Source organism: Ornithorhynchus anatinus, chromosome 4 (assembly GCF_004115215.2).
Source record: "Ornithorhynchus anatinus isolate Pmale09 chromosome 4, mOrnAna1.pri.v4, whole genome shotgun sequence".
NCBI classification, from domain to species: Eukaryota; Metazoa; Chordata; class Mammalia; order Monotremata; family Ornithorhynchidae; genus Ornithorhynchus; species Ornithorhynchus anatinus.
The window spans coordinates 41548487-41570805 of NC_041731.1; positions in this window are offsets into that span (position 1 = coordinate 41548487).

The window sequence follows — 22319 nt, forward strand, 5'->3', positions numbered from 1 at the left end:
GCTGAAAGAATGTGTCAACTTCTCTGGTTACTTTATCACGTCGGAGGGTCAAATTTGGATGATTGTTGGGAACAAGACTTTGAAGACAGCTCCGCCTGGAGGGTCATGCTGGGAACTCAGTTCCCAAACCAAGTAGGCATCCAGCGGCCCCCAGTTGTTTCATGTGCAGGAATGGCTATCTTCCCCCCAACCTGTGTCCAAGAGCAGATAATGATTTCCCCATACTATCTCATAAAGCTGAAAAAATCATGTAGGCTTCTTGGATCCACGGTCCCTAGATCAGCCAAAAAATCACTTTTAGGGACAGCACGATCACTAGATCTACAACGATTTCTAAGGATGCATGCAGGCAGAGCGGGAGTGGAGGTCTGCTCTCTGTAATTTTTGTCTGTCTTTTCTTTTCTGACCCAATTGTCAATAAAATTGCTGAGATGCTGCCTTTCCTCCCGTTATCAACAGAATTAAAAAAAAAAGCCTAACCGACAACCAACATTTGGGGTTTCATTTCATCTTTCCTCGGCAAAGGGAAGAAACACATGAAACTGAGATGCTCGGGTATAATCCGTACCGCTGTGTTATATAGACCATTTCAAACTGATTTATTCTAAATGAGTTGTTATAATCAGAATTTTCCTTATGAGCAGCTTTCTTGCAAACGTCAGTATTTCAGAAAACCATCGTATGGCCGTTCCAATATTTCAAACTGATTACTTATAAACACCATTTCTAAAATTAGGTCTGTGGTGTGCAGTATTGTCAGAGTGGGTGTATTATGATCTGCAGAGTGTATAAAAAGATAAATGAGTTATTTAAAAAGTAAACGATTGAGCCGGATAATGTGGCGGGGCCGGGGGGGGGGGGGCGGCCTTTAGAACAGCAATGTAATGTTTCTTTCATGGTAATGTAAAGCTCCTTTGAATTGAAGTGGGCTGGGACACAGTGGCCATGGCAGCTAACAGAATAGGTGGAACAAATTTGGAAGGAATTTTAGAGAAATAGAGCGGGCTTTTGGTGCTGTAAGCATGGCACATCGACATGCTGTGTTTTCTCCCTGGGATGCTCTCTGAGGAGGTCAGGATTCACCCACCTTGAAGCCGATCAATTAATCAATCAATGGTATTAATTGACTGCTGACTATGTCCACAGCAGCATGGCTTAGTGGATAGGGCCTGGGAGTCAGAAGGATCTGGCTTCTAATCCCGTCTCCACCTCATGTCTGCTTTGTTACCTTGGGCAAGTCACTTCCCTTATCTGGACCTCAGTTCCCTCATCTGTAAAATGAGGATTAAGTGTGAGTTCCATTTGGGACAGGGACTGAGTCCAACCTGATTAACTTGTATCTACTGTAGTGCTTAGAAATGTGCCTGGTACATAGTAAATGCTTAACAAGTACCATAATTACTATTATTTATTTTTCACAGGACTGTAATGAGCACTTGGGAGAGTCCAGTGGAATCAGTAGACTGATCCCTCTCCTCAAGCAGTTTACAGTCAAGCTGGCAGTCGCACACTGTTCTGTCTTGAGTTTGGGCGAGTTGGGAAAGAAGACATTTGTGGGAGAAAGAATTCAGATTTGAGGCGTTGGGTGAGGACTACCTTAAGAGTCACTGGGACTTTCGTAGAAGCCCCAAATGACTCAAAAGAGGCACTTAATTTGAGAGCCATTAAAAAGGACTAGTAGTCTTAGACATTTTGCTACCTCAACTTTGAAGCAAAGTTGCAACCACATATCCTGTGATGTAGTCCTCTTATACCGACTCCTGGACCTGCCTTCCCACTGATTTCCATGCCTCCCCACCGAATTCCCTGCCACCTACATACCTCTCCCCCATCCAGTCCATACTTAACTCTGCTGCACATATCATTTTTTTTAAACATCTTGTAATATATATTTCCCACACCTCAAAAACTTCCATGATCATGGCTTTAAGTCACTCAATCAACCTCTCTCTTCTTCTTTCCATTCTCATCTCCCACTACAACTTAGCTCGCGATCCTCATTCCTCTCTAGATAACCTACTCACTGTGCCTCATCCTCATCCCTCCCACCAATTACTTCTCGCTCGCTCCCTGCCCGAAACCCCTTTCCCTTTCATATGCGCCTGGCCCCAACTTTGCCCATCTTCCAAGCCCTTCTGAGATTACATCTCCTCCAGGAAGCCTTCTCTGATCAATCTCTAATCTCCCTGATTTATCACCCTGAACACCCAATTCAGCCCTTTCCCTCAACCTATGTCTTCAAATTACCAAAACCCCTGTAGCACAAGCATACATATCTTATATTCTCTATTAAATTCTCCAATCTATAATTAATTTAACTGCCTCCCCAGAAGATTGTAAGCTCCTTGGGGGAAGGGATAAAATCATCTAAAACTCTTGTATGCTTCCAACCTCTTAGTACAGTGCTCAGCACTCAGTAGACATACAATAATAACAGTAATAATGTTGGTATTTGGTAAGCGCTTATTATGTGCTTACTATGTGCTGCTACATTTGATTGTTTTCTTGGGGAATCTGTACCAAGAAAGTCATAAAGGTCTACCTTAATGGCCAACTCGAAACATTACGCCTTCCATCTGACTCATATTCATGGCTGGGCTCTCAGCCTCTTGCCTGCCTGGTCTTTCTCACCCTCTCTTTTCTAGCTCTGACCTATGGCTGCCACTGGTGTGGCCGAGTGTCTGGGAGAAGGATGAACTGGAGAAGGGATCCTGGGTCAGGGAGAGCACCAAGCAGGACGTCTGGGCTGCAGCCAGAATGGGAAAAAAACCCAGTGGGAGGAAAACTGCTGGGAAGCATTTTGTTCGGGGAATGTCCAGTTACCGTCGATTGACCCAGCCCATCAGTCTGAAGGCCAGCCAACAGGCCACCTGGAATATGACCAAAATAAGTCAATCAGTGCTATTTATTGAGCGATTCACTATGTGCAGAGCACTGATCTAAGTACTTGGGAGAGTACAATACAACAAAATTAGCAGACTGATCCCTGCCCATAATAAGCTTACAGTCTAGAGTGGGTGACAGACATTAATATTAATAAATGTCATTTATAATCTATAAATTAAGGATGTATCTGTAAGTCCTGTGGGGTTGGGGAAGGCACAAATATCAAATGCTCAAATGTCACCGATCCAAGTGTGTAGATGATGCTGAAGGGAGAGCCAGCTGGGGAAAAGAGAGGTCAATAAGGGAAGACCTCTTGGAGGAGACCTGAGAGCAGGAATCCCTGTGAGTGAAATTGGACCAGCAGACTATGCATGTAGATATGGAAGAGCAAGCAGAGAAGATAAGGTTGGGCAGCTAAGCAAGCTGTTTTTCTCCCTGTACTACCTCTGCTGTATGTATCTCTCTTCTTCTTTTCTTGAGTCTCCCTTTCTGTAATCATGCCAGGATCTGTCTGGCCCACATTGGTGTCCTCTGAAAATTCGGAGGGCCTCCAAGGCTCACAATCCCTAGTCCAGGAGCAGGGAGTTGCAGTCGGGGTGTGGGGAGATCTAGAGATATCTCTTAATGAGGAGCTGCCTGGATAACAAGGAAACAATAAAGAATCCACCCGTCAGACAGGAGCCTATTTCAGCTTGAAGGATTTCTCCTTTAAATGTAAACTGCTTCCCTCATAATTCTCCAAAACAGTGAAAACATTTTATAACATCACAATCAATATCTACATGAATATGTATGATGTCACATTAAAAATCGTTCCCATGAATAAATTAAGCCAAAGGGAGATGACTTATGAGAAAGTGTGCCTGGTGCAGTCTGCTTTTGAATACTGGATTTCAGCAATTAGACCTAGCTAGAGAGAAAGATTTGCAATTTGGTCTGACCTGTTGGTTTCCTTTCCTCCTTGGAAGGTGAATGCAAAGTGGGATCCAACTGCAATCGCAGGAGGGAGCCACAGCGTTCTTTATCAAGTGGATAGTCACCCAAACACTCAGAATGAGTAACCATTTTCCTGAGCAAGTCATAAAGAATCTCAGTCTCTTCTCCTTAGATCCATTTGGAACTTTTGCGAGATGGGTGGACTGATTTTAAAACAAAACCAAACTGGCTGGTAAAGGGTAAAAGTTGCTCGAGGAGAGGACTTGAGAGTTCTGAGAGAATGCTGTCTCTCTTTCTGTTACTGATGCTGAATTAATTTAGGCTGTGAGCCATAATATTTCACCTGCCCACACCTCAGTTTCCCATCCACTGAAGAAGATCATGGTGATTTGATTGGAGCTATTGCTCAGGAAAAAGACCTCAGAGTTAGTGTAGAGCATTCTTTTCAATCATTAGTATAATGAGTGGCTGCTGCCAAAAAACACCACCTGCATGCCAGACATTAAAAGAAAAGGGACAGAAAACAAAGATAAGACCTAGTTTGCTACTTTATAAAACCAAGGCACACCCACACCCAAAATGCTATATGTGGCTTGAGTCACCGTAATTTAGAAGGGACATAAATGAGCTGGAGAAGGTACAGAGAAAGAGAGCCAAGGTGATCAAGGAAATGGAGAGCCTTTCTTAAAATGACAAGCTGAAAGAGTTAGGGTTCCTTATTCTGGAAAGAAGTAGGTTGAAGAGGGAATGTAATTGAGAAGCAGTGTGATTTAGTGGAAAAAGCCCCAGATTGAGAATCAGGAGACTATGTTCTGACCCCTGTTCTGTCACTCGTCTGCTGGGTGACCTGGGGCAAATCACTTAACCTCCCTGTGCTTCTTAAGTTTCTTCATCTGTAAAATGGGGATTAAATAACTCTTCTCCCTCCTCCTTACAGTGGGAGTTCCATCTGGGACTGGGATTGGGTCTGATTTGATTGTATTGAATCTACCCCAACCCTTGAAAAATACAAAAATAGTAATGATTAAATTTTATAAAATTGTGTAGGGAGTGTGTAGCATGAACATAGACTCATTCACCAAATTCCACAATGCCATAGAAATTTGAGTAACCCAGTAGTCCAGCCCTGTAATAATAATATTAATATCAATAATAATGAAAATAACTTTGATATTTGTTAAGCACTTACAATATGCTAGGCACTGTACTAAGCACTGGGGCGATACAAGTAAATTGGGTTGAACACAGTCCCTGCCCCACATGGGGTTCACAGTCATAATTCCCATTTGACAGATAAGGTAAGTGAGGCACAGAGAAGTTAAGTGACTTGCCCAGGGAAGTACAACAGACAAGTGACAGAGCTGGGATTAGAACCCATATCCTTCTGACGCCCATTCTCTAACCACTAGGCCATGCTGCTTCTAAACCCTGTGCTTTGGGGTTGGGCAGGAACTGGTTCCATGACAGGTGCTTCACACAACTCCAGTTGGGGGCAGCCCAGCCCTCACCCCCACCATAGAGTTTCAGGTCCAGGCTGCTCAGCTGGACATCAGTAGAAAAAAGAAGCATCCACTTGAAATCATTCAAACTGGAACAGGCAAACCAACTCTTAGGGAGACTAGGTAATGAGGTTGAATTATTATGGCTAATAATAATAATAGTGGTATTTGTTAAGTGCTTAATAGGTGCCAGGCTTTGTACTAAATGCTGGGGTAGATACAAGGTAACTGGGTTGGACACAGTCCCTGTCCCACTTAAGACTTGAGGTCTTAATCTCCATTTTACAGATGGGGTAACTCAGGCACAGAGAATTGAAGTCACTTGCTCAGGTTCCCACAGCAGATAAGTGGCAGAGCTGAGAATAGAACCCAGATCCTTTTTACTCTCAGACCCGAATGTTGGGGTACTCAAACTGTGTTTTGGGGAATACTGGAAGGAGTAGGAAAATGTAAGTTCATTGTGGGCAGGGAATGAGTCTGTCATAATGTTATATTGTTCTCTCCTAAGCACTTAGTACAGTGCTCTGCACACAGTAGCTAGGTAAATATGATTAATTGATTGATTGATTAAAAATGGGTGGGATAGACAGGTCCTGGCAGTAACACAAAAAGACAGGTATCAGGAGCCAAACAATAGTCAGTAGAACTCAGAAGGATGATGGGATCAAGGCAGTTATAAAGGACAGTAGGGCTTCAACAAGGAATAGATCAGCCCATCACTGCCAGGAGAACTATTGGTATTGGCAATATTGAAGGAGTAGGAAACTTCTCCTGGATCATCAGCCCAAGAAGGTTATTTTAGCTCACCTAACCATAACTTTTTGCAGGAACTGCACAGACTCCCAATGAGGGGACAGCCCCTAAAATATGCACCCCTGAAATACTCTGGACCATCCAGACTGATGTCAGAAGAGAGGATGGCCACTATCACAGTGGAACCAGGAACAGGTAAGGAAAGGTGCATAAAGGGGTTCAGGGGGCATCGGTTATTGCTCTGTGGGCTGGATTCCATTGGTCTCCGCACCAGTGTAAAGGTGAACCAGTAAACTACATCACCTGGACCACTTGACATGTCATCACATTCTTAAAGGGGTAATTATATCAGGGTGACTGCTTTCCCTTTCTTAGGGGGGGATTCTCTTGTAGGAACCTCTATATGTTGTTGTTAGGAGGCGGTTGTTGGCAATGCCAGCACTTTTACTTTTACCAGTGCCCGGTTCCAGACAGTTTGCCTTTTCATTCACTCCCGGTCTTCTCATCCTCTAAATTATTCCAACCACTCTTGAACCTCTTGATAATTTCAGCCTGTCCAACTTCTTGTCATTCTGAATTCCTAATGTTTACCACTTGCTGGCTAAAGGAAAATTTCCTTTTATTTGTTTTAAAACTTCCCTTTCCATGTTGATGTCTGGATGATTTCTTGTCTCCACCAAATGATACTAATAATAATCGTGGGTTTGAATCCCCACTCTGCCACTTGTCTGCTGTGTGACCTTGGGCAAATCATTTAACTTTTCTGGACCTCGTTATCTCATCTGTAAAAAAGGGGATTAAAAAATGTGAGCCCCACATGGGACAATCTGATTACCTGTATCTACCCCAGTGCTTAGAACAGTGCTCTGCACATAGTAAGTGCTTAACAAATACCATTATTATTATAATTTTTTTTATTAAGTACTTTCTACATGTCAAGCACTGTACAAAATAATATGTTTGGGCACAGACCCTTTCCCACAGGGGGTTCACTGTCTACAGGGGAGGGAGACTAAGTATAATATCCCCATTGTGCAGATAAGGAAACCAAGTCACAGAGAAGCAATATCATCTAGTGAAAAGAGCATGGGCCTGGGAGTCAGAGGATCTGGGTTCTAATGCTAGTTCTACCACTTGTCTGCTGTATAACCTCGGGCTTAACTTCTCTGTGCTTCAATTACCTCATCTGTAAAATGGGAATTAAGACTGTGAACCCACTGTGGGACCTGGACTGTGTCCAACCTGATTTGCTTGTACCTATCCCAGCAGTTAGTACAGTGCCTCGCACTTACTAAACCCTTAACAAATGCCTTTTTTTAATTAAAAAAAAAGGTAAGTGACTTGTCCAAGATCATACAGCAGACACGTGGTGGAACCAAGATCAGAACCCAGATTCTCTGACTCCCAGCCTCTTTTCACTAAGCCACACTACTTTTCATCTTGCTGGCCCAGTGGGAAGCTCACTTGGCAATGGTCGCCAGAGTGAGATGACATTAGAGTATGGTATTTCTATTAATGTCTGTCTTCCCCCTCTAGGCAGTAAGCTCGTTACGGGTAGGGGACGTGTCTTCTAATTCTGTAGTATTGTACTCTCCCAAACATTTACTACAGTGCTCTGCACATAGTAAGCTCTCAATAAATACCACTAATTGACTGACTGATCGAGAAGGAAGTGGGCATCCAAGATGACCTCAATTGAGCAAATTATTGGAATGCCAGTTCACTGAATGCAGCTTTTAGGGGCTGAAGTTTGGTCACATCTTGTGTGATAACTCTAAGAGTGAGTCAAAATCCCTCCATTCCTCCCTACTCAGTGATCAACCACCAATGCCCACATTTCCTGGAGAGAAGTCCAACCTTTGAGAGTTATTCAGGTTGGGGATGGGTTGGCAGAGGTGTGGGCGGGGATGTGACCTTGGGGTCCCAAAGTTCTGGCCAGAACTGGGTAAACCTCAGCTGAAATGCTGCTAGCCCCTCACTGCTGGGAGGACTCGATTCAACAGCACTGTAGCTTTTAATTATATTTCTGTTGCAACTCGGCACAGTGACTAATGGGGGGAAAATCTGAATTTAGGGAAATAACTCAAGTCAAGGCAGCAGAAGATGTATTCCTTAAAAGTTTACACCATCAATTAACTCGGTGCCTTCTTTTGGGCTTTTAATCATTGGAATCATTAGAGACCAGGCTAGCTGCTGTTCAGTGGCCCCTCTTTAAATACATTAAATCATGATATGCTGGTGTGAGAGCAACGGCTGAAATTACTATGCACCATGCTCCCAAGAGACTTGGATAATTGACTAACAACTTGAGATGGAAGATGGGGCGATATAGAACCTGACACCATGGAGATAAATCGAAGAGTCCAGGAGGAGGGGCAAGATCCTCTTGAATTTTCCAGGAAAGGTCCCATTTTTCAAGAGTTGACCAGGGAGCAGAAGGGGTGGAATTGGATTTCTTCAGTTTGAGGTTGACTGTGGAGGAAGAGAGGGTGGACTATTAGAGAGTCCATCACACCACTGGATCCAACCCCTCAAGCTTGCAACACTGGAGGTTTGTCATTATTTCCCCTATCTGCAATTAATAATGATAATAACAATTATGGTAATTGTTAAGCACTTACTATGTACCAAGCACTGTTCTAAGCACTGGGGTAGATACAGGGTAATCAGCCTGTCCCATGTGGGGCTTACAGTTTTAATCCCCATTTTACAAATGAGGTAACTGAGTCACAGAGAAGTTAAGCGACTTGTCCAAGGTCACACAGCAGACAAGTGGTAGAGCCGGGATTAGAAGCCATGTCTTCTGACTCCCAAGCTCTTTCCATTAAGCCATGCTACTTTAATTTTAATATCCATCTCCCCCTGTAAACTGTAAGCTCTTTGTGAGGAGGGATTGCATCTACCGACTCTATTATATTGTACTTTCCCAAGCACTTAGTATAGTGTTCTGCACACAGTAAATGCTTAATGGATGGTATTGATGGGTGGAACTTGCCAACAGCAAGATGATTTCCCCACACAGAGTACTGCGTTGGTATTCTGCACTTGGGATGTCTGTATAAGCCTGGAGTCTAGAAAGATTTTTTCAAGACAAAGTCTAGTTTCAAGTGTATCCAAGCAAGCTATGTGAACTGATTGTAAGCTCGTCCCTCTAGACCATAAGCTCATGTAGGCAGGGAATGTGCTCATTCACTGTTGTGTTGTACTCTCCCAAGTGCTTAGAGTGCTCTGCACACAGTAAGTGCTCAATTTATACAATTGAATGAATGAACTACTGTCCACGTTGGTACACATCTCGTTAGTCTGACCCTAGGGCAAGGCTTCATTTTCTGTGGGCCATGTAAGTGTGATGTGTGTGAGTGTGTGTGTGAGTGTGTGTGTGTTTATAACAGCCCAGAGATCCTCTCTACAGGATGCAAGGGCTCCTTCTGATCCCTAGGAGAAAGTACACGTGTGTTTGCATGTGTGTGGGCATTTCTAAAATACAGAGTGACACACAACCCTCCCAACTGGGAGAGAGACTCTTAGTGTTCTTCTTGGAAATAAAATCTGCATCACTCCTGCAATATAGCTGTCTTTATAGTACAGTGTGAGTGTGGATGTTTATTTCACCGAGGCTCTCCTGTTACCTGGTACCTCAGCCTTTATTTTTTTATTGCATCATTGCTCATTCTGATTTTTTAATATTCAATGAACATTTTTAATACACCGTAAATGTCTCATTAAATCCTTATTTGAGATACTTAATTGAAATTCCGGTTAATTCTTTCACATCACGATGAGTGTTTACATTGGTATCTTAACAATGGAACTACTCAGGTTGAAAATACAGAATCCGTTTAACGCCCAGTAAGGACACCATGGGGTTCAGATTGCCTGACCAATCTAGAAAACTCTTCTCCTCAAGAGCAGATGGATTCCAATTATAGGTTAAGCCAGGGAAAGGTGTCTTTAACTCATGATAATGAGTTACCTCTGGGATTAGAGTGCTCCACAGGTGGGAACCAGTAGATTTTAAAGAAAGTCATGTAATAAGAGCAGTTCAGTGTAATTAAATGTAAGGCATTTCACCAAGTCGATCAATTAATCCATGGTATTTATTGAATGCTTGTTGTGGGTAGAACTCTGTATTAAGTTCCTGGGAGAGAGAGAGTTGTTAAATGTGTTCCCTGCCCACAAGGAGCTAATAGTCTAGAGAAAGCCAATAGTGCCCAAATAAGTGAATTTCTCAGCTTCTCCCTGCTTCTCTGTAGCAGTCATGAGTAGGAAACAAAACTAGTATACCATCAGCAATGGCAGCTAAAGCTCCATGCAACCAGGAGGCTAGAGGACAGCAATCTCCCCCTCCCCACCGAGTACTCGGTCTATGCTTCCAGCCTACCTACCTGAGTTCACAACAGTTTTTCTAATAATTGTGGTATTTGGTAAGCACTTCCTATGTGCCAGGCACTGTACTAAAAGCTGGGGTGAATACAAGCAAGTCGGGTTGGATGCAGTCCCTATCCCACACAAGGCTCGCAGCCTTAATTCCCATTTTACAGATGAGGTAACTGAGGCGCAGGGGAAGTGAAGTGACTTGCCCAAGGTCACCTGACAGACAAGTGATGGGCCTGGGATTAGAACCCATGACCTTCTGACTCACAGGCTTGTGCTCTATCCACTACGCCATCCTGTCTATACCTTTCCATGTGCTGAGCTGCATTTTCGAGGCATGGCTTTGACATTTGGCAGAGAAGCAAGATAGGGTTGGGAAGCATCTGAAAGGCATGCTGAGCTTATGTAGCAGGACATGAGATTAGGTAGTGTGCTTGTGCCACCTTGGTGCAAAGAAAAAAGCATAATGAATGCACATAATGAAGTAAATAGACTTGTTCACATTCTAGATTTCTGGTGGGTCAGACACTGTGGGACTTGTCTGATCTGACAGCACATCTCCAGTGGGAATATATCTGTAGGGCTTTTCTTTGAGGGGTGGAGGAAAGAGGAGTTTTTTGGGATTGCTGTCCATATCACCCTACTCCTAAGCCTCCAATGGCTACCCATCCACTGACGCATTAAGCAGAATCTCCTTATCACTGGCTTTAAGTTACTCAATCAGCTCTCTCCCTCTTACCTTACTATGCTGATGGCCTTCGGGATGCCTAATCCACTCTGGTCTCCCAATGCCAACCTACTTTCTGTACCTCAGTCTCATCTATCTCACCATCACCTCCATGCCCACATCCTCCCTCTGGCCTGGAACTCCCTCCCTCTTCCTATCCAACAGTCCACTACCCACTCCTCCTTCAAAACCCTCCTAAAATCACATCTCTTCCAAGACTCCTTCCTTGACTATGCCCTCATTTCCTTTATTCATTCATTCATATTTACTGAGCGCTTATTCACCTTCCCCTCTGTGCCAACTAAGCACTTGGCTGTGTACTCCTTAAAAGCACTCTGATACACACCCAGCCGCACAGCACTCATGTAAATATCCTTCTAGTCCATTTCCCCTATCTGTAATTTATTTAAATGTCTATCTCCCCCTGGAGACAGTAAACTCCTTGTGGTCAGGGATGGTACCTTCCAACTCTGTTGTAGAGTACTTCCCCAGGCATTTAGTACAGTGCTCTGCACACAGAAAGAGTCCAGTGAATACCATTGATTAATTGACTCCCATGCCCATTGCCCATGTCATTGTCCCCTCCTCCAGTCTTCCCCATCTCTTGCCCCTAACAACCTTGCCAGCTATTTCATCGATTAAATGGAAACTGTAAGGCGTGATCTCCCTAAAATCTCCACCGGGCCTCTCTAGTCCCACCCTTCTCCTGCCTCCTCTTAGACTCTCTCATCTTCCTGGCAGCATCCCACCTTCTCTTAAAGTCTACTCCTTCCACCTGGGCCTCTGTCCCAAGGTGAACCTGTGGTACCACCATCTCAAGGTCAAATGCTATCTTGTGACTGCCCAAGCCAACAAGGCAGAATTTGGAAGTAAGGTGGGATACCGCCCCCATAACCAAAACCACTAGATTGACAGTCCAAGCTGGGAATACAGAAGGTGTCCCTTGTCCCCGTGCCAAGCAAATTAGGAATAGAGGAAAGGGGAGGGAGGAGAATGGACAAACTGAGGTCGGAAGCTGGAATGGCCTAGGAGCACAGGTAATAAATAACTGCAGCCTCTGACCTTCTGGGCAGCAGATCGAGACTTGCAGCAGCCGGGTACTTTTCACCTATGCCCAGACGGTGGGATGCCCAATCTGCCTATACAGAGGAGTCTATAATGCCTATAATGAGGAGTCCTAGGTTGGGTGAGTGTCCCGCTGAACACACGTGGGGCCAGAAGCTAGGGCGCTTTGCCTTGAGTGTGTAACGCATAAATGAATTCCTCCCCGGTAGGAAGATTCCGTGGGTGGTAGCTATCTGTCTCTCCATATGCGAACAAAGCATAAGTGAATTCCTCCTGGGTGGAACCTAGGTGTTTGCCACGCGTGAGCAACACATAAGTATATTCCTCCCGATAGGGAAGCTCTAATGTCATTAAATAATCATATTCCTCCTGAAAAGGGCCTCCCAAAAGGGAGGTTCAATTCACCTTATCCAAAATAATCAAATAATTCAATTAGCCTCACGGAATAAATTTTGTATAAAACTCAGCTTTCTGTCCCCCGTCTCTCTTTCTCTCGCCAAGCCGATTCCCAAATGAACCCATCCTCAGAAGATAGATGACAGCCTCCCACTTCAGACCTCATTAAAGCTTGGATCTGTTCCCTTTAAGCACTTTGGTATGTGCCAAACACTATACTAAGCATTAAGGTAGATACAAGATAATCAAGCTGGACACAGTCTCTATTCCACATGAGGCTTATAGCCTGAGAAGAAGAGAAGAGGCATTGAATCCCTATTTTATAGATTCAGAAACTGAGACTCAGAGAAATTCAGTGACTTGTCCAAGGTGATGCGGCAGATAAGTGGTGGAGCTGGGATTAGAACCCAGGTCCTCTGACTCCTAGACCCATGCTCTTTTATAAGGCCGTGCTGCTTCTTAGGTTGTGGAGGGCTAGTCCAGGAAAGGCTTGCCTGACATGGTGAGGAGTCTGAGGACTATTATTCCCTAGTGGCATAAAGCATTGCCATTCTAATTGTGGTGGTTGATGCTGCATTCATCACATTATTCTTTCCCGGGGTGTCTTTCCTCTGGCCTCTCAACTTCAGAGACTGTAACCTGCTGTGCCCTGGGCCTGTGTCTGAATCACTTTCTCTGTATTTCTCCCCAGCCTCGGGATAATGCTTTGCACATTATAAGCCTTTAATAAATGGTGTTGCTCCTGCTTATGTACTTCGGCAAGTCCAGATCAGCAGCTGGTGAGGTTTTGGGATAGAGGATGGGTGGCGGTTTACGTTCAGAAATATATTCAGCAGTGTGGCCTAGTGGAGAGAGCATGGGCCTGAGAGTCAGAAGGACCTCTGTTCTAATCTCAGCTCTGCCACTTGGCTGCTGTGTGAACTCAGGCAAGTCACTTAGCTTCTCTGTGCCTCAGTTACCTCATCTGCAAAATGAAGATTAAAGCTGGGAACTCCATGTGCGACAGGCAATATGTCATTCATTCTTTCATTCAATATTTATTGAGTGCTCCCTGTGTGCAGAGCACTGTACTAAGCGCTTGGGAGAGTATAATGCAACAATAAACTGACACATTTTCCTGCTCACAACAAGCTTCCAGTCTAGAGTGGGGGAAACAGACATCAGTACGAATTAATAAATTACAGATATATGCATAAGTGCTGAGGGGCTGGGAGGGGAGAAGAACAAAGGGATCAAGTCAGGGCAATGCAGAAGGGAGTGGGAGAAGAGGAAAGGGGGTGGTTAGTCTTAGAAGGTCTCTTGGAGGAGATGTGCCTTCAATAAAGCTTTGAAGTGGGGGAGGGTAATTGTCTGTTGGATTTGAGGAAGGAGGCAGGACGTGGGCTAGGGGTCGGCAGGGAGATAGGCAAGATCAGGGCACAGTGAGAATGTTAGCACTAGAGAAGCAAAGTGTGTGGGGTGGGTTGTAGAAGGAGAGTAGCGAGGTGAGGTAGAAGGGGGCAAGGTGATGGAGTGCTTTAAATCCAGTTATGAGGAGGTTTTGTTTGACGCACAAGTGGATGGGCAACCACTGGAGTTTTCTGAGGAGTGGCGTGACATATCTTGGTTGTTTCTGTAGAAAAATGATCCCTGCAGCAGAGTGAAGTATGGACTGGAGAGAGGAAAAACGGGAGGTTGGGAGGTCAGCAAGGAGGCTGGTGCAGTAATCCAGGTGGGATAGGATGAGTGATTGTGTTAATGTGGTAACAGTTTGAATGGAGAGGAAAGGATACATTTTAGTGATGTTTTGAAGGTGGGACTGACAGGATTTAGCGATGAATCGAATACGTGGTTTGAATGAGAGAGAGTAGTCAAGGATAAGGTCGAGGTTACAGGCTTGTGACACCGGAAGGATGGTGGTGCCATCTACAGTGATGGGAAAGTCAGGGGGAGGTTAGGGTTTAGGTGGGAAGATGAGGAGTTTTGTTTTGGACATGTTAAACTTGAGGTGATGGGAGGCCTTCCAAGTAGAGATGTCTTGAAGGCAAAAGGAAATATAAGAGTACAGAGACGGAGAGAGCTGAGGGCTGGAGATGTAGATTTAGGTATCGCTGAAATAGCAGTGGTAGTTGAAGCCATGGGAGTGAATGAGTTCTCCAATAGAGTGGGTATAAATGGAAAATAGAACCTGGCTAACTTGTATCTACCAAACACTTGGAACAGTGCTTGACCTATAGTGCTTAACAAATACTATTATTATTATTATTATAGGCACCCAGCCTGGGGGCAGAATCGACCCAACTACAACCAACTACAACCCAACCCGCATACTTCTCTCCTCCACACCCTCTCCCTTCATATCTGACAATTACTCTCCCCTCCTTCAAAGCCTTATTGAAAGCAAATCTCCTCCAAAAGGACTTCCCTGACTTAGCCCTCTTTTCCTCTTCTCACATTCTCTTCTCTTCTGCATCACCCTGACTTGCTCCCTTTATTCTTCCCCTCCCTAAAGCCCCACAGCACTATTTTTTACCTCTCTGTAATTTATTTATATTAATGTCTGTCTGCCCCTCTAGACTGTAAGCTCACTGTGGGCAGGGAATGTATCTCTTTATTGTTATATTGTACTCTCCCAAGTGTGTAATACAGTGTTCTGCACACAGTAAATACTCAAATACAACTGGACCTTCCAAGCTTCCTGATGTAGCTTGTGGGCTGTTAGCCTCCTATCATCTGTCTTGGGGAAGCTATGGATGTGTGAATGTAGGTCATTGGAGCCTTGAAGGCAGAAAGATACTGTTTTTAAGTTAAAATAACCTGGAAAGCAGCAACCTAGAGATCTGGGCAAACAAATGGCAAACATGCCTGATCCCTTCTAAGTCAGTTGACCCACCAGTCAATCAATAGTATTTATTGAGTACTAACTGTGTGCAAAGCACTGTACTAAGTGCTTGGGAGCATACAACAGAGTTGGTTGACACATCCCTGCTGACAATCAATCAATCAATGGTATTTATTGAGCACTTTCTGTATTCAGAGCATCATACTGAGTCCTAGGTAGAGTACAGTACCACAGAGTTGGTTGACACATTCCCTGTCCACAGCAAGTTTACAGTCTAAATGGGGAGACAGACATTAAAATATAATATATAGATATGTATATAAGCGCTGTAAACACTGTATGTGCTGTAAGTCCTAGAGCGATGCTGGCCTCAGAAACTCCCCACCCCGCACCCAGAGCTGAGGTCCACAAGAGTGTTGGGAAGCCCCTGGGGTTTTTGTGAGGGTGTCAGGCAGTGTCTTCCTCTTAATCTTGTGAATCCTCTTCCCTTTCTTGAATGAACTTTCTGTTTCCAGGATTCTTTCCACAAGTCACAGAGCTATACACCAGAAGAGAGGAGTCCTTTGGTTCAGTGGTGACACTGACAACACCATGAGTGGGTGTGTATGTCTTGGAGAGAGAAACTCTTACACACCGAAAAAACAATAGTGCCCCCCTTCTGGCCTCTTCTCAGTATTTAAATACTTACTGAGTGCTTAATATGTTCAACGCACGGCAGTAAGCACTTAAGAGCTATAATACAGTAGATAGACACAAATCCCAGTTGTTTTCAAAGCCTACGGTGATGGTTTCTGAGGAGCCTTCCACAGCCTCTCACCTAGTTCCCCTCTGCCCAGTGCCATGCATTGTAAGATGGCTGGTCGGGAGAATAAGTTCAGTGTGGGATAAAAAAGAAAATACCTCAGAGACAGCAGCAGACACCTTTATCCAGTGTAGGCGCTCAGTACATACCACTGATAGGGAGGGAATATATGCTCTTCCCCAAAATAGAGGCCACAGTTCATGAATCAATGGGAACATGGCCTAGTGGAGAGAGCATAGGCCTGAGAGTCAGAGGAATTAGGTTGTGATCCCAACTCCACTGCTTGTCTGCTGTGTGGCCTTGGGCAAGTCCCTTAACTTCTCTGGGCCTAAGTTACCTCATCTGTAAAATGGGGATTACAGCTGGGAGCCCCACGTGGGACAGGGATTATGTCCAACCTGTTTATCCTGTATATGCCCCAGTGCTTAGTACAGTGCCTGGCACATAGTAAGCACTTAACAAATACCATTAAAGAAAGAAAGTGGGAATGGGGTTGAAATGGGTCCTGAAGGGGACCAGTGTGGTAGCAGAAAGCTTAAAGTGATGATTTGGGAGGTGGAGGTGTAAACCTTTCCTGGTGCAAGGACCAACTGGGGTGTTTAGGAACCGCTAGAGACCCATCCAATTCCTCCACCAAATGATGTGTCAGAGGCCAGAGAGGTCTGTGAGCTCTTGACCTTTGTCACCCATTCATTCACTCAATCGTGTTTATGGAGCATTGCTGTGAGCAGAACGCTGTACTAAGCGCTTGGGAGTGTACAATACAACAATGAACCGACACATTCAGACACTTTCAGCCCAGGGAGCTGGCTGAGAACTGCTCCCCAAAGCTTCTTCTCTGGGAAGAGTCTCTCCAAAACCCTGGCCTAAAGCTCTGTGTGTAGTTGAGGGGAGTCAGTGCTGTGGCCCTAGATGGAGGCTGCGAGATAGACCTGACGTGAGTCCCTGCCTTTCCCAGGATCCCATCCCAGAGTTTGGAGGCCACTGGGCCTTTCCGAAAGGCTGGGCCAGAGTGTCTGGGCAACCCTGCCCCTAACCAGCCCTTGCTCCCTAGTGGACACTGCTCAGACAGAAGCAATCCCAGACCAATCCCTTGGGTGAATGGAATGCGGGAGAGATTTCTAACCGAAACCCTGCCCAGTGAGTTAGTGATTCTTGAACATCAACAGAATGGCACATTTCAGTGAGTCAATCAGTCAATTGAATTTATTGAACAATGTACTAAGCGCTTGGGAGAGTACGATGTAACAGACACATTCCCTGCCAACAATGAGTTTACAGTCTAGAGCAGGAGACAGACATTAATATAAATAAATAAATTACAAATATGTAAATAGTACTGTGGGGCTGGGAGGGGGGATTCATTCATTCAATCATTCAATTTCTTGAGCCCTTAATATGTGCAGAGCACTGTACTAAGCACTTGGAATGTACAATTCAGCAACAGATAGAGACAATCCCTGCCCAACAATGGGTTCACAGTCTAAATGGGGGAGACAGACAACCAAACAAAACAGAACAAAACAAAACAAGTAGTCTGGTGTCAATATCAACAAGATAAATAGAATCATAGATACATATATACAATATCTATGATATTGTGAATAAATATGAGTAATATTTGTGGATGAATAAAGGGACCAAATCAGGGTGATGCAGAAGGGAATGGAAGAAAAAGAAAAGTGGACTTAGGGAAGGCTTCTTGGAGGAGATATGCCTTCAGTAATGTGGGGAAAGTGTCTGTTGGATATGAAGAGGGAGGGTGTTCCAGGCCAGAGGAAAGGTGAGGCCAAGTGGTCGGTGGCAAGAGACCAGTGGCAAGATAGATGAGATTGAGGTACAGTGAAAACCTTAGCATTAGAGGAGTGGAGTGTGTGGTCTGGGTTGTAGTATGAGTGTAGCAGAAACTTCCTGTTCTTCATATTTTCCAAACCTTCCTACTTCTGGATGCCACAGGGCCTCTTCTCAATTCAAAATGACTGCCCCCCTACTCCATTCTCCATTCTAGCAGAGGCTTCTCCTTTGCAGAAGTACATTCAACCCAATTAACTTGTATCTACCCCTGGGCTTAGAACAGTGCTTGGCACATAGTAAGAGCTTAACAAATACCATTATTACTGTTATTATTAAGTGCTATGTGGAGAGATTCTGGAGGCTCTGAAATCTCCTATGAGGCATTTTAGAAAGAGCTAGGTAAGTGCTTTATCTGGGTTTCAGAAAATCTAGCCTAGAAGCAAACAAGAGAATTGGATGATCTCAGCAGGGGGTTAGCATGGTCTAATAGTAAGAGCGTGGATCTGGAAGACAAGAGACCATGTTCTAGTTCCTGCTTTTCTCTTGACCCACTGAGTGACTTCAGACGACTCAAAACCATTTTGAGCCTCTGCTTCCTCATATGTACAATGGGAACAATACCTACTTCTCCTCCTTGACAAGAATGTTAAATGGATAGTTAGAGATTAGATGTAAGAAGTAAAATGTAAGATTATATAAGGTATTAGATATAAACTTACTATATAAATCCTGAATTTGAGATATTGTTTTAACCAATATCAGAGCACTGGTCATCATTAGTCATACCTCCAGATCTAGCCCACTTACCCCAAGTTTTCCTTAGTTTGTCGGAAGGATGGGAGAAGAATTGGAGGTGGCCGAAACTGATGTAGATTTTCTAGCTGAGACGATGCAGTTTCCCTTCAGGGCCCAACCGTTCAGATTTGTTGTTGCACTGGACTCTTCCAAGCATTTGGTACAGTGCTTCGCACACAGTAAGCACTCAGTAAATATGATTGAATGAAATGAATGAATCTTGCTCTGGTTTTCAGGTGCAAGCAATTCCCCTGTCTCTGGAAGAATCCTCCCCAGGAAGCCTACCACGAGGGCTCACCACTGATTTTATAGCTTTGGACATCAGGGCCTATTTCAGACAGTGAGAGAGCGAGGCGGCTGCATTAGGGCAGACCGGAGGATGGACTCACCGGGTAATAAAATGACATCATATGGCACACTGAGAGTGCACACAGCATAATGTGATTTCATCCTACAGAATGAGAGGCAGAGGCCAAGTATTCTCTGCCACTGGGCAGCCACCTAACCAAGGAACTCTGGGTACGAAAAAGATAGGTCCGTGTAGGGGTACAAGAGGGGAAAGTTAGGGATATTGTATGGTCAGTCAATCAAATACTCAGTGGACTTTATTGAGCGCTTACTATGCTTAGAGCACTGTACTAAGCACTGGAAGAGTACAACACAACAGAATTAGCAGATACGTTCCCTGGTCCCTCCATAACCTTTAAGATGGATGTCACGGAGACAACCATAACACAAATTTTTTCTTTTCTTTTTTTTTTAAATGATATTGTTAAGCACTTACTCAGTGCCAGACACTGTACTAAGATCTGGGGGTAGATGCAAACTAATCAGGTTGGACACAGTCCTTGTCCCAGATGAGATTCTTAATCTCCATTTTATAGATGAGGTAATTGAGGCACAGAGAAGTGAAGTGACTAGCCCAAGGTCACACAGCAGACAAGTGGCAGATCTGGGATTAGAACTCAGGTCCTTCTGACTCCTAAACCCGCGCTCTAACCACTAGACCATGCTACTTCCCAGATTCCACACTGCTTTTTTCCCACCATCCTTTTACTGCTGTCCAAGACAAATCCCTGAGTAGACTATACCATTGGTCTGACCCAGGATGGTAACTTGTCCTGGGAGTCAGAAGGACCTGGATTCTTATCCCGGCTCTGCCACTCGTCTGCTGTATGACCTTGGGAAAGTCACCTGACTTCTCTGTGCCTCAGTTACCTCATCTGTAAAATGAGGATTAAGAGTGTGAGCCCCATGCAGGACAGTGACTGTGTCCAACCTGATTATCTAGTATCTACCCCAGCTTTTAGATGCTGAGACTTTGGACCAAGCCTCCAGTAAGTGTGGTTCCTGACCTCTGAGAGTTGTTGTCTTAGCACCCAACCCATCATCTGTCCTGGTGGGAACCTTTTCCTCCCAGAAACGAAAAGGAAAAAAGTCTGAAATCCAGGGTCAACATCTTTTTTTCAACCCACCTGCTGGAATCCTGGAAGGTGTGATTTTCACCACCCTGAAAATGTAAGTGCTTGTTAGGGCCTGCCACTTGTGCCTCTCTATAAAAAGTGCATTAAAGGAGAGGGAAGTTAACTGGGCCCTTTAATTCAGTGACCTTATTTGGGCTTGTTCTGCTGATGTGCAAATACCGACCATTTAGTTAGCGCCATTAGCGAAAATGAAAGCAGTGTTTTGTGCCTGGTGATACCTCATTTTCAAATCTCTTTCCTTACAAGTAGTGCATCTCCCATTATGGTCTTGCCTGAGGCAAACTTCAGCCACTGTACAAAATTGAGGGCAAGTTAATTTGTCCCATTTGATAGATGTAGATGGGCCTCTATGTAATGATGTAGAAAGTCCCCGAATTTAGCTCATAGAACTGCAGACTGGCTTGGAAACAGTGCTCCTGAAAGCCAGTTTTGTAGTTTCCAGAGTCTCTGCAAGGAGAACGTTTCAATGTGGTCAACAGTGACTATTAAGCACCCACTGTGTGAAGAGCTATGACCCTGTAGGGTCACAAGATATGTGAGATGAAGATTCTGATCCCAGGGAGCTTGAAACTAAATTAGGGAGGCAGGAGGACTGTCATCAACATGCTCAGAGTACAGACAGCAGCACAGAGTTTGGGAGATGATAATAATGGATAATTATTGTATTTGTGAAGAGCTTAGCTATGTGTCAAACACTGTCCTAAGCACTGGGGTAGATACAAATTAATCAAGTTGGACAGAGTCCCAGTCCCACATGGGGCTCACAAGCTAAATAGGAAGAAAAACAGGTATTGAATCTCCAATTTACAGGTGGGGACACTGAGGCACAGAGAAGTGAAATCACATAGCAGCAGGTGATTTAGAACCCAGGTCATTTGACTTCCAGGACCATACTCTCTTCTCTAGGCCATACAGCTTCTCAAAAATGACAGTGATGGGAGCATCACCCGTGATTTATAAACATCTACCTTTGCACTAGGGAATAGCCCCAACGATGTCCCCAAAATCATGTGAGACTAATTCTAGCAAGACTTCTTTGAGGTGGCAGATTTGAAAGTGAGTGAGAGAGATGTGTTAATGAAGGGGATGAGAGGAGGGTCAGCATGAGCATCAACTCAGAGGCAGGAGTCAGGATTTCCTTACAAGAGTTGAGAAGCAGTGTGGCCTAGTGGAAAGAGACCAAGCCTGAGAGTCAAAGGACCTGGGTTCTAATTCTACTTCTATTGCCTGTCGTGTGCTTGGGCAAATCACTTAATTCCTCTGTGCCTCAGTTCTTTCATCTGCAAAATGGGAATTCAATACCTGTTCTACCTCTTAGACTGATAGTCCCACATGGGACTCATATCCACCTCAATACTGAGTACAGTGGTTGGCACATAGTAAGCATTTAACAAATGCCACAGTTATCATTATTAGTGAGGAAACCCAATTTTTGTGAGAAGAGATGGAAAATAATCCCTGGAGCTGTGTATTGGCCCTGTCCCACATGGGGCTCACAGTCTAAGTAGGAGGGAGAGCTGGCATTGAATTTCCATTTTACAGATGAGGAAACTGGGGCACAAAGAAGTTAAGTGACCTTGGACAAGTCACTAAGCAGGTAAGTGGCAGAACTCAAGTCCTCTAAGAGAAAACTCAATTCTCTCCCTCCCATAATTCACCTAATGTTCAGGAAGAGAAGGACCAGAGATAGGAGCCTTACATTCCTCAGTAATGACTGGCTGGTGCCCACAAGTCAATGTATGAGCATAGATCATCTTTATTCAATTCTTTGGCATGTCATCATCTATTTCAATAATTATAATAACAGTAATCATGTTACTTGTTAAGCACTTACTAGGTGCCAAGCACTGTTCTAAATACTGGGGAAGATATAAGTTAATCACGTTGGACACAGTAGGGCTTATAATCTAAATAAAAGGGAGTAGGATTTAATCCCCATTTCACAGATGAGGTAACTGAGGGACAGAAAGGTTAAGTGACTTGTCCA